The sequence below is a fragment of the Mus pahari genome, chromosome 17, assembly GCF_900095145.1.
Source record: "Mus pahari chromosome 17, PAHARI_EIJ_v1.1, whole genome shotgun sequence".
Classification (NCBI taxonomy): Eukaryota; Metazoa; Chordata; class Mammalia; order Rodentia; family Muridae; genus Mus; species Mus pahari.
The window spans coordinates 61,286,275-61,292,274 of NC_034606.1; the positions used below are offsets into that span (position 1 = coordinate 61,286,275).

Genomic DNA, 6,000 nt, shown 5'->3' on the forward strand with positions numbered 1-6,000 from the left:
GGGGTTGAATAAACAGATGTTCTCTCAAGCTCTCTCCCAGTTCTCACACCCTCTGGTTGATCTGTCTGCTTACAGGTCAACTTTTACCAAGCAGAGAAACCTACGGATACATCTCAACAGCTGACTCAAGACCAGTTCCTGTCAATCTAGCAGGACATGGGAACAGTCCAGGAAACGTAAAGAAGAGAGTCAGAGATAAAGAGTGACCTCATACACCATGAGTCCAGGATGCGATCCAACTATGCATACCTTAAATGCTCTCCAGAGGATCCTAATGGAGAGCCAGCCTTAAGGTCTACAGATTAAGAGTAAAAGCAAGATCAAGTACAGCTCGTGTGTCCGGGCAGGTTAGACAGGTTAGCAACACAGCGTAGGCTCACAGAACTGGAGAAACCAAGACTTAGCTAGGTCCCTCCAACCAGCAAAAGGAACAAGCCAATTTTTAGGGTTTTGTTTCATTTGAAATAGGGTCTTACGGCATAGCCTTGGCTGGTTTAGAACCCACTCTATAGGCCAGGCTTTACAGAGACCCTCCTGCTTCTTCCTCTAGCGTTCTGGGACTAACGGCATGCACTACCACACCCACCGACATTTTTTAAGGATCGCTGGAAATCCGTATGTGAAGTGACATGCTAATTTTTTATCCAGCAATTAACTCCAAATCATCTTAAAAGGAAAGACATAACTCACACAAAATATCCCCACAAGCTTACTCAGGTCCTGCTCACCAGTCTGCAATCACAACAGGAACTAGGACAACTTAAGGCTCATTTACCTCAGCTCCGCCCCCTCTCATCAGCCCCGCCCCCTCCCATCAGCCCCTTTCTTCCTCCCTCCTCTGGCCACAGCCCATCCTGTCCCTTTTCCTTTCCAGTCTCCTTCGTCATTGCAAGAGATGGAAACTGAGATTCTCACATTACTTCTTCACGTGATCCTGGCTGTCTCCCTGGAAGGGCCTCCCAGCCTGGGAAAATACAGGCCACACGTTGTAACCTGAGGCTAGGGCCCCATGATGTCAGCAGCTGGATGGTTAGTAAAATCGAAGGGAAAAGTCAGTCAAGCTCACAGCCTCACATGGCTAAGATGTCACCAGGCAACATGTAGACATCCTCATTTAATCTGATGCTCGGTTTGTGGGCTTTGCTTTTAAGTCTAAACTACTACAGAATCACCCGGCACAGTTTTGTTTGCTTGGGTTTTTGCTTTCTTTTCAGTCTGCTCTGTCTGAATCTTTGGAAATGGAATCTGTAAATTAGTAGATTTCCAAAGGTACAGGTTGAGTCTGCTGTGGAGCCAGTCTGAGAAACACTTCAAACAAACAAACAACCCTTTTCCAAGCCTGCCCTTGGCAGTGGTCCTGGATGGTGGTGTCCCGAGTAGCCCTGACTTGTTCAAAGAGTCTCCCAGATGGTTCTCATTGCACAACTGTTGATGGAGACAGTGAGGCCTCAACCTGTCGCCTGAGTTGCCCATAGGTTTAGGCACCCTCTCTGGAAGTGAGTCTCTCACTTCTCCAACCCCACTCCCCATTGCCACATGGGCTTCTATGAATCTGAACTCCTCTGCCAATAACAACTGGCTGGAAACTCATTATCGCCAGAAAACCAATAGCCAAGGCATCAGATCGTACAGATGAGAGTGGGTACCCTTACATCATCTGCCATCTTAATGAAATCTCTGGAATAACTCAATAACCACCATGGGTGTCGTTCTCATTTAATAAATGAGGGGGGAAATTCTGAAGCTCAGAGACATTCAATGATTTGCCGCAAGTTCTCAAGGCCATTAAGTTGCAGCCTGGTGTGCATATCTGAGCTAACGGCTAAGCCTTAGCTAAGCCTTACCGTCTCTGCTCCACCACCTGGTGTGGCACCAAGTAGGGGAAAAGAAACGTTATAAAAAGGAAGGTGGTCACTAAGCACTTGTAAGAGCCAGAAAAATAGCACCCTGACCAGGTTGTCACAAAATACAAGATTTCAGTAGGCATTCTACTCTGGAAGCCACATAGCCACTGGGGCAGAAAAATACCTGGGACCAAGGGGAATTTGCAGTGTGCCCTGGGAGAAAGACAATGTCACTTGGGAGACAGAGAAAGAGGTGAGGGTTCTCAGATACCAGGGAAAAGAATCCAGGCTATTTCTAAGCAAGTGAGAACTCAGTGCAGAGTGAGGACCTTACAAAACAAGGACTGTTTTAAAAACAGGATACAATGTTAAACTCGTAGAAGTGCCAGGCTGAGCTACAGGAGCTGTGTTTAGCATGGAAGAGAACAACTGAGCGGCTATGACACCACCTAAGCTGACTCCCTGGCTCCTAAGCATGTTTGCATCTGCCTCCCACATCCGTAGACACTTCAAGGGACTTCCCAGCCCACAGTTCCTGATTCTCAACAATCCACTTGATGGGTTTGCACATTTGGGGACGCAGACAAAAGGACAGGCAAGGGACATTTTCAATGCCCTATCATTGCTCAAAAGGAGAGACCATGGTAAGAAAGAAAAGTAGAGCAGAAAGACTGCAGTGTTTCAATCGTAAGGGAAGAGGACCAATCATGGAATAGGGAAGAGTTGATCAGCCCCTCAGGAAGGGGTTGGGCGAGCTACCTTGCCAAGGTCACAATCCAGCAAGAATTTATTAAGCAATTCCTGTATCCCTGGCATTAGAGGAGAAAAAAAGTGGACGTGGTAGCAGACGCCAGGCCCCTTAAGTCCGATGCTTTCTCAGCATAACCCTCAGTCCATGAAACAAGGTAAAAAATGTACAGAAGCAGCAAAGTTTAAAGACTGGAAGTACCTTTAAATCGACTTAACGTATCTGCTGAATTGCAGGCAGCCCAGGGTGTCATAAGCACTATTTCTTCTGAAAATCTCCCCCTAATTATTCCCATAGACAATTCCTTCTCCTCATTAAGAAAGGAAGACACACCACCCCTCCCACAACCTCTCCTAATGGGTCCCCTATCTCAAGGACCCTCCGGGTTCACATGACTCTGTCTCATGTCTTCGTAACCTGAACACCTGGCCTTTCTGTTTGCGTTCATCCATAGTCTGTTTCCTGTTGAAATGGACATTACACAGGAGCCGGAACTTGATCTGATTAGTTGCTGCCTGCTACACAGCATCCCTAATTATTCAACACCTGTTCTTAAAAAAAAAAAAAAAAAAAAAAAAAACTATTAAGATCAAAACCTCAATCAAACTAGGCCGCGTTTCCGTTGCTTTCAGCCACACACTGAAAAGTAACTCAACAGCAGAGTCAATTAAGTCATTTTAAGGCAGAGGCTAGGCGGCCATACCAGACCTGTGCAGTGGCGGGACTCGCCAGTTTCCTATGGGGTGAGTTATTTGACAATGAGGCCAGCCAGCTCAGGTTTTATTTCCGTTGTCCTTCTGACGTCAGAAAAAGCACGAGTTGCAGCACTGTTTCTTGTATCAAGGTGACAAATTACAGCCTTGCTAGCCCTGCGTTCTGCAAACCATACAATTATTTCCCCCCCACCTCCATTGTATTCTTTTTAAGTTACAAAAAAAAAAAAAAAAGAAAAAAAAGAAAAGAAAAAAGAAAAAAAAAACCGCGGAGGGGTCAAATCTTGCAAATGCATACCGTTTTCTAGCAGTAGGTCCTTTCCTCTCTTCCACGTCTACCCGTCTGAGACAAGTACGCGATCCCCAAGGCAGTGAGTTTCCCACCGATGGAACAGGCTGGTGAGAGCCCGGGTCCACGCCGCAGAGCGAGACACAAAGGGCTGGAGTAAGCGCCACCTTCCTCGGCCCGAGGCAGCTTGTGAAAGGCAGTTCGCGGCGTGACGCGCTTACCGCGAAATTCCTTTTGCCGCCATATGCACTCGAGTCTAGTGCGAGCACGGTTGGGCCGAAACCCAGCGGCGGGCGATGAACCGGGAACCGCGCACCGTTCGCGAGGGTGCGGAGCAGCCCCGCACCCGGAGCCGGGCTGTCGCGGGGGTTGGGGGAGATGAAGACGGGCTACAAGAGATCTCCGCGCGTTTTCCTCCCCGCGTGGAGCCGACCAGTTCATAAGCGTTTTGCCGCAACGTTTGGGGCCAGGTGCGGGGGAGGGGAGACCAGGGCGCAAGGGTCCTGCGCAAGCAGTGGCCTTTTGTTCTCCCGCCCCACCGGACCCGGCTCTCGTAAAGGAAGTAGCCTATCACTGGCTCTTCTTTTCGGAGAGAGCCTCCAGAGAGGGAGAGGAAAGTGAGTCACTGCCGGCATCCTCCCACTAACCGGAGCGGAGCCAGGGGCCGAGCCCGTGGAGGTGCAGCCAACGTGCACCTGTTTACCGCGCTGGGGAGCTGGTCTCCGAAGCTCCGCTGCCCGGCCAGTCCCAAGATGCAGACTGATTCACTCCTCGGTGAATCACTCCTCCTTCTGCCCCTCACATCTCGTGCTAGGTCCCTAATCCGCAAAAATGACACCAGATCTGGTGGCACACTCCATTACCATAAAGCCAGGTCTACAAAGTAAGGCACGGTACGCCACGGCGGAATCTGGGGTTCCTGCGTTCAGGGAAGGGCACCGGACTCTGCCTTCTAGAAAGGCGCCGCGGCGCTCTGCCTAGGTCCACGAGACATGGAGGCTGTCTGAGTTACCTCCTTCCCTTCCTGTTCAAACTCCCCTTCCCTCCAAGTCGCTGCTCCCTCTGCCCTCCAAACGTACCTTACCTCGAGAAATAAAGGGAAAGGCGACGCCAAAGTGTCCGCCCTTCCAGGCCGTCCCCGGCAGTTAGATGTCCTTTTTTGTGTCAAGGTCTAGCTAGAGAGAGGTGGCCCCAGGTCTGCAAGACTGGGCGGGGAGTATCCGCGTGGCGGGTTTCGGAGGAAGGTAAAAGGCCGGGTTACCGGCGACCTTCAGGCAGAGTGGCGTGGCCACAGCTCTCCTCCTCCTCCTTTTCCACCTCCACCTCCTCCTCCTCCTCCTCCTCCTCCTCCTCCTCCTCCTAGGGCTGGTTGCATCAGAGTTTCCCCCCACCCACACTCTGCCCGCCAGCCTCGCACTTACACGCCCGGCGCGGAGGGGCTCCAACCTGACTCATTGGCTCCCGCGGGGTGCTTCGCCCTTTCTCTTCTGCAGTTTGGGGACAAGAGCGCGGCCTTTCAGATCATCATCCCTCCCTGCCCGCGCGCCGACCGAGCTGAGCTGCGTACGGTAGAGCAGTGCGAGTCACATGCCGCTGGTCGCTGCGCCTTCTTGCCCCTCTCCCCCGGCTTGGGCTGCCGGACCGCAAGGCGACCGCGGCTGGCGAACACCGAGCATCCAGGAAGGGTAGTGCGAGCGGATGCGCGAGCAACGCGCTGGTGGTACCCGAGCATACAGAGGCTGCGCGCCTCCCGGCACCTGCCTGCGCCCTCCCGGGGCCTCAGCTGGGGCCACAGCTGCCGCACCCGCACCCTCGGGGTTGGAGGTGGAGAGGCTCACTCGCCCAGGCGGTGGCAGGGGGCCGTCTCTTGGGGTATGCCAGGGCCTCAGCGAACGGAGTTGCATTGTGGGAAGGGAGCAGCGTGAGAGTAGCCCCGCGACCCAGAGGCGGTAGTGGACTACGGGACGCGGGGGGACACCTTTGGAAAGGTGGACACCTGCAGTCCCCCTAGGGCAGCTCTGGGGAGCCCTTGGGACTCAGAGTGTGACAATAACCCAAGGGGTCTGCACCAGTAGCCCTGCCGCCCCGGCCACGTGACTCTACCCTTGCTGGGCCTGGAAAAAAGGAACAGGCTGAAAGCTGTATCCACCTCGGGTTACTCCTCCTGCCCCACTCTTTGTCTGAGGTGCAGCCCCTTAACTGACTGGCTGGCACAGTCAGCTTCTCCTTAAAATGGCGACAGGAAATCCCACCTGCACACCAGCCAATGAAACCACCACCACCACGGAGCCTGCCGCGTGGAAGCCTGAGCCCCTCTCAGCCGGATGGCTCCTGCTATGGGTCTGGCCAGAGATTCATCAGCCTGACCACTAATAAATTTTAACCAAGAGGATTTTATTCAGACAC

At 52.5% G+C, this 6,000-nt stretch overlaps 1 protein-coding gene across 4 annotated transcripts in view; it reads right to left on the minus strand.

Annotated features, from left to right (window-relative positions):
• The window catches only part of Slc38a1 (solute carrier family 38 member 1), a 72,610-nt gene extending 67,067 nt beyond the window's left edge, over positions 1-5,543 (minus strand). Inside the window, exon 1 of one of the 4 annotated variants that reach the window (XM_021216812.2) lies at positions 5,016-5,543. The gene's annotated coding sequence lies outside the window, so the exon portion shown is untranslated. Of the gene's footprint in view, positions 1-3,603; positions 4,646-4,673; positions 4,886-5,015 lie in introns of those variants that run through there. The other 3 variants (XM_029548035.1, XM_029548037.1, XM_029548036.1) reach the window with 3 other exon arrangements.
• Between the last annotated feature and the right edge of the window lie 457 nt (positions 5,544-6,000).